Raw genomic sequence first — 10,325 nt, forward strand, 5'->3', positions numbered from 1 at the left:
TCTCTCATCTATTTATTAATATACTCTTTCAAGACAATGCATTTAAGTTGGTTGGCCAAGAAAAGAGTGCATTGGTTGCATCTCTTTCTATCTCTCTCTCTCTCACACAACACAATTTTGCAAGTAAACTCATTCTTCCTTCTTAATCTATTTCGGCCAATTAAGGTGGAACAAGAAAGGAGTTTCAAGTGTGTAAATCCTAGCAAATCAAGTGTGTTTTGTTGTTGGCTTGTGGGTATACAAGCTTGAGGATCTTATCCATTGAAGACTATCCATTCAAGATCATTTTCCTCTTCAAGTTTCATATTGAAATGTAGTATGCTAAAACACCCTATGGTTGTTTCGATAGCATGTGTTTCGTATATGGATCCAGGCATTGGGTATATATATATAATATTGGTTTTATATTAATCAAATTAACAAGATTTTAAACTTTTTTATCCGCTGCGTTTTTCATATAAATGGGTTTATATGACTTTGATAATCTTGTTAAAACCCAACAATAAAGACCCCAAGGCATGTGCGAGCGGTGGTGAGCAGCAACCAAGTGTTTGAAAGGACATGATCCAGATCATGCAAAACATCATGTACGTGTAAACGATTTGATTAGGATCGATAAAATGTATTTGCTATACTATACGGCATCACGGAATACTATGATAAAGGAATAACAACACACTCACTCATAAACTTCACTATACTGATATAACAATACAAGCCCAACTTATCAGAACTGTTACCAAAACTATTATAAAATGATAAACATGAAAGCCTATATATATTGCTACAATGTCACCGTAAAAGCCCTAGTCAGCGTTTAAGCTTATACGCCCGCATAAGCTTATAAGCCCTAAGGCTTATACGCAACATAACAAACTTCTAATACTGACAATTCAGCCCCTTATACAATATATATGACACATTTACCCCACTAGACCTAGCATTAGACATTAATGCTCTAACAAACCCCCCTTTGGATATTGCTAGGTCTTAAATCCATATAAAAACTCTTTTACGATACTCTTTCCTCGAAACTTCTTCAAAAGACGGCTTAGTAGATCTTTGTTGAGATGCAGGCCTAGACACATCCATATCCTTATATTACAATCTATTACATGATGCCTCAACAACTCGATCTTTTCGTTTAGCTTCCAATTCAGCCTCAAGTTTTTCTTGCTCTTCACTAACAGCCCTCCAATTAGTTTCCCATGCTCTACTTGAATGCATTTTCTTATCAAATCATATGTCTACAACTTTTTGAAACTGGTTGGCTTGTGTCTTTACTTTCTCGTCATTACATTGTATCTTGTTCACATGCAATGTCTCAATATCTTTCAGTGAATAGTTTATCAACCATATTGGGTCATAAACTGTAATAACATCGTAATTTTGACTCCTATGATCCAAATATATGCTCGCTTCACCAGTCAACGCCAAATAAGACCAACAAAGGAAGCAAGGATGAAAATCCTGTTCCATTGGGTACAACGCTATTATGCGAAGCGAATTTGGCCTTGAATACCTCAAAGTTCTTATCAATTCACCTTCAGGATTCTTACGATTTCTTGATTTGAACACCTTAGGCAACTGAGGTGTCCATTTCTTGAAACCACTTTTTGCCTCGTTAACCATAAACTCCCAACTCTCTTTCACCGGACCATTCTTTGGTTTATACAGCAAATCATAATGCATACAAATATAATACCCATCAAACCACGACAAACTCTTCAAATCCATTAAACTATTGAAGTATTGCACTCCAAATAGTCTATGTATCCTAATGTTTCGAATCTTACTAAGATAAGAAATACTCAAACACTTTCCCATAGCAACATCCATCTGAGTTTTCTTATAGTACTTCACCGGATTTAGATAAACTTGTTTCGGCTCAACAACTCGATGAGGAAACCAACCTTTTCTATCTACCTTGTCATATTTCTGATGTTGTTCATACGGGTTAGGTTCCATCTTCATTTCTTCATCAAAAGTATCAAATTCTTTTTGTTCACCAACATATTTAGCAGCTTTTGGTTATCTATAAACTCTATATTAGTATTCAACCAATCAGCGTCTATATCTAGTTCAGGAATATATTTCTCGAAATCAAACGTTAAGTCCTCCATAGATATTTCCAACATCTTTGCCAAAACAGGTTTATCTATCGGAATCTCCCCACTTCCAGATCATCCACCATATTGGAAACATGGAAGTTAGAAGTAATCAAGTCTTCTAATTCCTCCAAAGACTTATCAGACGGTGCACCATGACATTTTGATTCATGTTGTGGATCATCATGTTGAACATCACCACCAACGATACCAAATTTTACCAGCAACCGCACTAGCACCACCTTGCAGTGTATCATCATCATCATCTAAATAATCAAAATCATCATTATTTGAATCACCAAAGTCTAACATCTCCTGATATTCTTTATTTTCTTCTTCCTCCTCAACAACCTTTACTTCATCAACAACTTGAATTTGTTGTTCAACAATAGGATCAACAGATTCAACAACTACTGGATCATTACTAATCACTGGCTCATTTACAGATTCAGTAACTTGTATATCAACATGACTATATTCACCAATTTGCAAAGAAGCTTCAAACACATCCTCAAGAATAATAGGCTCTTCGATTTTAGACTTGCCTTTATCAGCAGCTTTTTTAGAATCATATTCAACATAAAATGATGCTTCAGCCACACAAATATCACCACCATATTCTCTTTCAAACATGGTGTTACCAACTTCAGCTCATTCAACATCGAAGTTAAAACGAATACCCAATTTCTGTTCAATGATAACAAAGTATTTCATGTGTTCAATAAGTAAATCATCAGATAAGTTCATTTTATGTTCACTGTCATCCAACCTCTTCTTTATTTCAACATTATCAGCTCCTAAACGATCATTCTCATCAACAAGAATTGTTATCTTTACTTCTTGATTTGCAACCTTTTCCTTCAACGAATTAACCTCTTCTTTTGAAGGACCATCTATTTGCAGATAAATATCAGAAAATGATTGTTGAGAGACTTTCGGATCAGCTTTTGGTGTTTCTTGAAGCACAAATTTATCAACCTTGGGTGTATACTTTTTTGTTGTTGGTGTTTTCAACAAACAATCAATAGAATCATCCAAGTTTACTTCAAAAATAGGTGTGTTATCATCTTCAGGTGCTTTAACCACCTCTGGAGTTTTATTAACTGATGCTCTTTGAACAACTTCAACATCCTCAGGTTCATCAACTAAAAATTAATCAATTACCAATCTTTTTACCATATGCTTGAATCGTCTTTTCTTTGATTGACTTGATTCTAGAACGTATGTTTCATCATCATTCTTAAACTTTTTCTTTTATCTATGATCCTATCGAATATCATGCATAGCTCGAGGACCAGCTAAGGCTTTCTTCGGAATCTCACTATGAGATTCTATTTCTTCATCATCAACCAATTAATCATCAACAACGGGTTGTTGTTGAGCAATAATAGGATCTGGAATAGGAGCAGGAGGTGTAACAACCTCAGTCTTAATAACACGCTTACGCTTCCTTTTAATGTACTGTGAACCTTCACCGAAACATATTCAGCTTTCACAAACCATTTACCACCCAAAGAAACATATCTCTGCATCCTTACATTCTCATTCTCCCTGTCTGAATCACTATCTTCTTTCTCCACTGATTATTTGAGTGAGCAACATAATCAGGATTTAGTAAATGCCTAAATAAAGCTCAGAACCTAGGAATTTGTTCCTCGGTTTGATTTCTGTAGGACTTTAGCTTAGCACACCCAGCAACATACATCTGAACTATCTTCATCTCTTCCCCTGTCTTTTCAATATCTCGAAACTGATGATCAATAATCAGCTGAATAAACATCGGATACATCAGCCATTTGTTATAAAAAAAAAGCTTCATATGCTCGAATATAACTTTAGAAAAGTTATATTTCAAGTTCAAGCATAAAGCAGTCATCATACACATTTGGTAGTCTGTCATCTCTTCATAACCACCCTTTCTATGCCCAATACAATGTACTATCACATGCACCAAGAACTTATAAGGTATTGACAACCCAGTCTTCAAGAAACCTCTATCCAAATCGTTCTTGTAACCCATTCTCAGGAAACAACCATTCACCATTCATTCATCTGATGAAGTAGGATCAGTAGATTCATCACCCAATTCTAAGACATCCCTTATGACCTGTTCAGAAACAAAAATCGCCTTTTTCTTTACAATCGACTTTATACATTCTCCTTCAAGCTTCGCATTTCAGATTTCTGCTACCAGCTCTTTGATAATCAGCGTGTTCGCAGTATTAGCTTTAAAGATCCTCGATCTTTCAAAGTATGGCAATATGGCCCGAAATGGTTCCATTTAATCATCTGATCCGTCTAGAAAAACACATATATTATGATTAGCATCAAAATCCTTTACTTTTACCATCTGCAGATACACAAACAAACAAACCAGATAACATGTTAGTAAGTTTTAAAAAAAATTATAAGTGTATGCACGTATATGTATTAATTATAGCATATAAGCTCAAACGAATAAGCCATTGCAAGGTGTAAGTCTATAAACAGATAAGATATAACAGCATGTAAGCTCAGTCTGCATAACATATGAACGAATAAGTATTTTTCACGTATAAGTCCACAATACACCTGCAATGTATAAGACTATAAAACTTATACGCCATATAAGTCAAAATGACTTATACGCCGTATAAGGTTATAACCTCGTTCAAACTTAGGTCAAATACCATCGGGACAAATTCATCAACATTAATCAAATCAAACAAGACCATATGCTTTGAACCAACATCGATTAGCCTATACAAACACAAACCCTATGGTTATGGATCAGAAACGAGTCTAATTAGGTTCATGTGTATATGGTATTGTTCATCGATAATAAACCCACAGAGATCTAACATTCAAACACTGATTTATACCTTGATGAATTCTTGTAGTGAGCAAATCAACCACAAGAATCAGGAACCAGTGATACGTAATCAATTGAACACGTTATACGGACACAAAGGAACAACGTGTATGTCTTTGAAGTAAGCGGATAAGTTGAACAATAATGAAGTCAGGCGTATAGCATCCTATATATATAGGAACCTTTTATGCTCGTACAAGTGATTGACTTATACGCCGTATATGTCAAATAGACTTATACACCGCATAAGTTAATTACTTATACGTTTGTAGTTTTCAAACAATTAAAAACTGATAAATTTTACACATACGATCCCGATAAAGTCTAAATTAATGACCTTGATGAATCCTTTTGAAATTTTGAAACAAATTTTCTTTTAAACAACGAATTTCACATAATTTGAACTTAATCAAGTCCAAGTTTATGACCTCGATCAGTTCAGTTAAAAACATTTGAATCCTTGATTTTGAATAATTTTATCAAAAAGATCCACTCGATTCCGATTCTTGGATATCCGGACCTGAATCACCATTCTCCAAAGTCGAAAAATACATTAGTAATAAAAATCTTTTTGGTTTAAGAATATAAGATGTAAACCAAACAAAATATATCAAACTAAGAACTAATAACAAACAAAACGAAACATATTTTTGTGAGTTGAGTATGAAATCATGTTGATCAATCCGTTCTTCCATCACGGTTATCAGTTTTATATGTTTGATGTGAAGCCGGTTATGGATATTTTTGTCCACTTCAACTTTTGTAACAAAACATTCAGAAACATCAGTGATATGTTTAAGGTTAAATTAAGCACAACATATCAGAACATGATCATATTTTAATCTTGATTCAAGCTTATTTTGATTTTTACCATGTCACCCCAACTTGACTTAAACCTTAGATCCAGCAGATCAAAACGTTTTAAAATTTTTAACTTTTGGCAATCATAGAAACGGTTTTCCACAACAAGGCATAACCCCGTTATCAAGCAATACACCAAGCTTCCTTTCCTAAGGATGAGTATGCACGATTTCATCTGTCGGCTTACATACATCGTATTCCCCTGGGGTCCGTTTCTTATTGGTATTAAAACGCGCATAAGGAAGGAACAATGTATGATTACATTTTGATCAAGTCAGTAGTGAATTTTGTACTTTTGTACATAGCGATCAAGTTTAATGAATTATCAGGGGTTCGCTCTCTTGAACAGGATTTAAAGTATTCTTTTGTATACCCAGATGTCAACCGCATAAAGACCTCGTGGCTCAAGAAACCTAATGCATCCCATCAATATAGTATTTAAGGCCATAAAAACATACAACATTGAAATGTAGACCGTGTACTGGACGCTTAAACACTTTATTTTTGGTGAACTACTGAAACATAAGGCTTGAGTATGACAGGCTATTGCATTTCTGCCTTCATTACCAAGACTTTTGCTAGAATACTAACCCATCTTTTAACATGACAATTTATATTTATATCACTTATTCCCTTACTTGTTTGTCCAAAATCCTACCCATACACCGAACATTAAGCAATAGACTTTTATTCCTCAATTTACCGCATTTGGAACAAGAAAATCAATGTACTATCATATTCTTTTATGCTTCAAAACTCATTTTGAGGAGCAATTGTCTATTGTTTTTGCATTTTTTACATTTTTAATGTTTTTTGCTTTTATACTTTTTCAAATGTTTTTGGATTATAAGAATTTTTAAATGTTTTTGCATTTTTCCAAACCCATTTCTCCCCCTAAAATAAAAAAACGATTTAAAGAAAATATTTACAAACAAAATACGACCTGGTGAACGGTTACTCAAAGGTCGGAATCCATAACCTAGGTATCACTCACTTTCCCACCACCCATAGTCTTTATACTATTAAGCCCTAACAAATACAAAAATCTATTTTTTATCGAAAGCTTTAGTAAAGAGATTAGCCTTCTGTTCGTCGGTTTGACTTTTGTCTACAGTGATCAACTTCTTCTCGTAAAAATCATGGATGAAGTCATACCGTATGTCAATATGTTTTGTTTTTAAGTGACTTACCGGGTTTTTAGTTATGGAAATAGTAGCAGGATTATCGACAAAAATAGGAGTAGTAATAAAATTAAAACCATAGTCGTGCATTTTTTGTATCCATAAAACCCCGGAACAACAGCTAGAAGTAGCTACATATTCGGCTTCACAGGTGAATAGTGACATAGTCGTCTGCTTCTTACACTGCCATGTCACCAACCTGCTACCTAATAATTGACAGCCGGCTATGATAGATTTGGCATTCAGCTAGCAGCTTCCATAGTCAGAATCAGAAAATGCTCTCAGATCAAATACATCATCTCGAGGATACCAAAGACCAACCCCTGGATTCCCCTTAAAATATTGAAGTATCGGCTTTACCAATGTTAGGTGAGAGACCGTTGGGCTGGAATTATATCGGGAACAAAGACACGTCGGATACATGATGTCTGGCCTAGAAGTAGTAAGATACATGAGGGAACCAATCATAGAACGGTAGAGTGTTTCATCGACCTTCTCCCCGGTGGGATTAGGACCAATTCCATGATTTAGCGGGATAGGAGTGATACTTGACGATAAGTCAGCCATATTGAATTTTTCGAGGATATCATTGAGATATTTTGTCCGGTGAATAAAAATCCTATCAGACCCTTGTTCGACTTGCAATCCCAAGAAAAACTTCAACTCTCCCATAGCGCTCATTTCAAATTTCGACTTTATAACATCCTCAAAATCTTTGCATAGCACATCATTCGTTGACCCAAAAATGATATCGTTCACATAGACCTGGACTATCAGCAAATGACAATCCACTTAATTCGTGAAGAGTGTGCAATCAACGATACCACGAACAAAACTATTGTCTAACAAATGTTGAGACAATGTGTCATACTAAGCTCTCGGGACTTGATGTATACCATAAAGAGCTTTGTCGAGCAGGTACACCTTGTCTTTGTGAATAGGATCGACAAACCCCGGTGGTTGTCCTACAAAGACTTCTTCACCCAATTTACCGTTCAGGAAAGTAGACTTAGCATCCAACTTGTAGACCTTGAATCCTTTCAAGATGTGAAGGCTAAGAAAAATTCTAATTGCTTCATGTCTAGCCACGGGAGCATAGACTTCATTAAAATCAATTCCTTCCCTTTGATTTTAATCAATAATCACTAATCGAGCCTTGTTTCTGAAAATTATACCATTTTCGTCCCTTGTGCACTTGAAAACCCACTTGGTATTAATGAATCCTTTGTTATCCGGTAGATCAACAAGTTTCCACACTCCAAGATTTTCAAATTTCAATAATTCTTCTTGCATTGAATTGACCCAACTCTCTTCAGTCAAAGGTTGTTTATATGTCTTCGGTTCAATTTGTGAAATGAAACATTTGAACGAGAACCGGTTCTGAAGAGGAGCAACTTGAGAATAATAACAACTTACTTTGATCAAGTTGACCTCGAGTGAGTACTCCAGTATTTAAATCCCCAATAATATTCTCTTGTGTATTTAAATCCCTAATAATATTCTCTTCCAGAAGATTCGTGACATTTTCATCATTAGTCAACTCATCATAAAGCACAGAATCAGTTGCAACAGGATCAGAAATAATCGGATCAGGTGTTGTTTGAATCAACGACACAATCACATCATTGTGATCTTCACCATCATCATCATCAAAAGAAGGTGTAGCCGGAATATAATCAACATGGTCATCAACATCAAGAATCGGATATTCATTAAAGATTGGAACATTTTGTGTGGGAATTTCACAAGATCCATTACTCAAATATTGTTGAAACAACAATGTGACCATTTGGTCAGTGATTTCCTCTTCAGGAAATGAGAAACAACTCCACAAACTGTCATAATCAAACATCCATGTATCGCCTTTCTTTGAATGGGAGTAGCATATCTTTGACATTCTACATGTTGTACTTGCACAATACGGTTGATGCTAGGTTAAAATACTCTTATTAAAGGACTAGCATAACCCACAAAGAAACCTTCCACAAACTTCGCACCGAATTTTTCATCATGATCCAGAACAGTACATTGAGATCCAAATGGCTCAAGCTACTTCAAATTAGGCTTACGTCTATTAAGTAGCTCAAAACAGGTTTTGATATACTTCTTTACTGTCAGAACATGGTTAAGTGTGTAACAAGCTGAGGCAACAGCTTCAGACCAGAAACTATAATAATGTTCTACGATATTAACAACAATTATATAATAGCAAATGTTATATAGTACCAAAGTTTACAAAGAAAATGTAGTAACACACTGTTAAAAATTTAGAGCTTATAAATGTTGAACCCTTATAAATATTTTTATTACTCATCTAATAAAGCAACAGTGATAATATCAGAAAAAAAAACTAAACAATGCTCCACTCAAATCATACAACAACAAATAATAACAGTACTTACGACTTACGACACCAAATTAATAGTAAGATAATATACAACGAAAAAGGTCAGATCTCATCAAACATAAATTACTTAAGGTTATCGCGACCCCCTAAAAGAAACAAGTCCAACAAGATTGTGAATTGTATTCAAGGTACGGATCCTAACCCATTTCTTAATGTTATTATATTCGTTTGTTATAAACAGTGTTGATATTATATATATATATACACACCTTTGGAACTCCTAGCGTTAGTTGATAACTCGATTCATTTGGCCTTCTGTTCGATTCATGTTCTAATTATGATTTGTTATATGACTTAATAGCATGCGATAGAATTATTATTATATTGTGCTCATTATTGCATGCCTCAATGATAATGATATGATTATGTATTTGCTTTGACGCTTCGAGAGCGTTCTTTGGATATATTGTTGAAGTGTTGTTTCAGCTACATCGATCTGTTACCCTGAGCATGTTCCTACTTGTGGGGGTGACCACAAGCACGACATTGCGGCATCGATGGCGTGGCACCAGCCATGACGGTGAGCCTAAATCACGGCGTCTCCTTAGTACTTGTGACGTACAAGAGGCCATTAGGAGGCGTATGGACTGGTCCTAGGATATATGTATATGATTATGGTGGATGGTGTGTGATGCCAACACTCCATTGCACAGAGGGTCTGCAGCTATATATGCATGTTTGTTAGTAATAAGTTAAGAACTCGGCTCATGGGTACATCCATATGATACGCTTTACTTTATTGGCTTGATTTACTTTGTGTCGTATCATCTTATGTTATGTTATTGTTTAACCTTTTTAAATTGTTATTATTGTTACTTGTGCCATTTCATCCTACTGGCATTCGGCTCATTCCGTAAATCCTTTCTCTTTAGCAGGTTCGCAGGTTACTCTGGGCGGGGTGTGAAGATAGAAAAAAC

The sequence above is a fragment of the Bidens hawaiensis genome, unplaced genomic scaffold (genome assembly GCF_021521415.1).
Source record: "Bidens hawaiensis isolate Kalapana, Puna unplaced genomic scaffold, B.hawaiensis_p1.1 tig00010127_1, whole genome shotgun sequence".
NCBI classification, from domain to species: Eukaryota; Viridiplantae; Streptophyta; class Magnoliopsida; order Asterales; family Asteraceae; genus Bidens; species Bidens hawaiensis.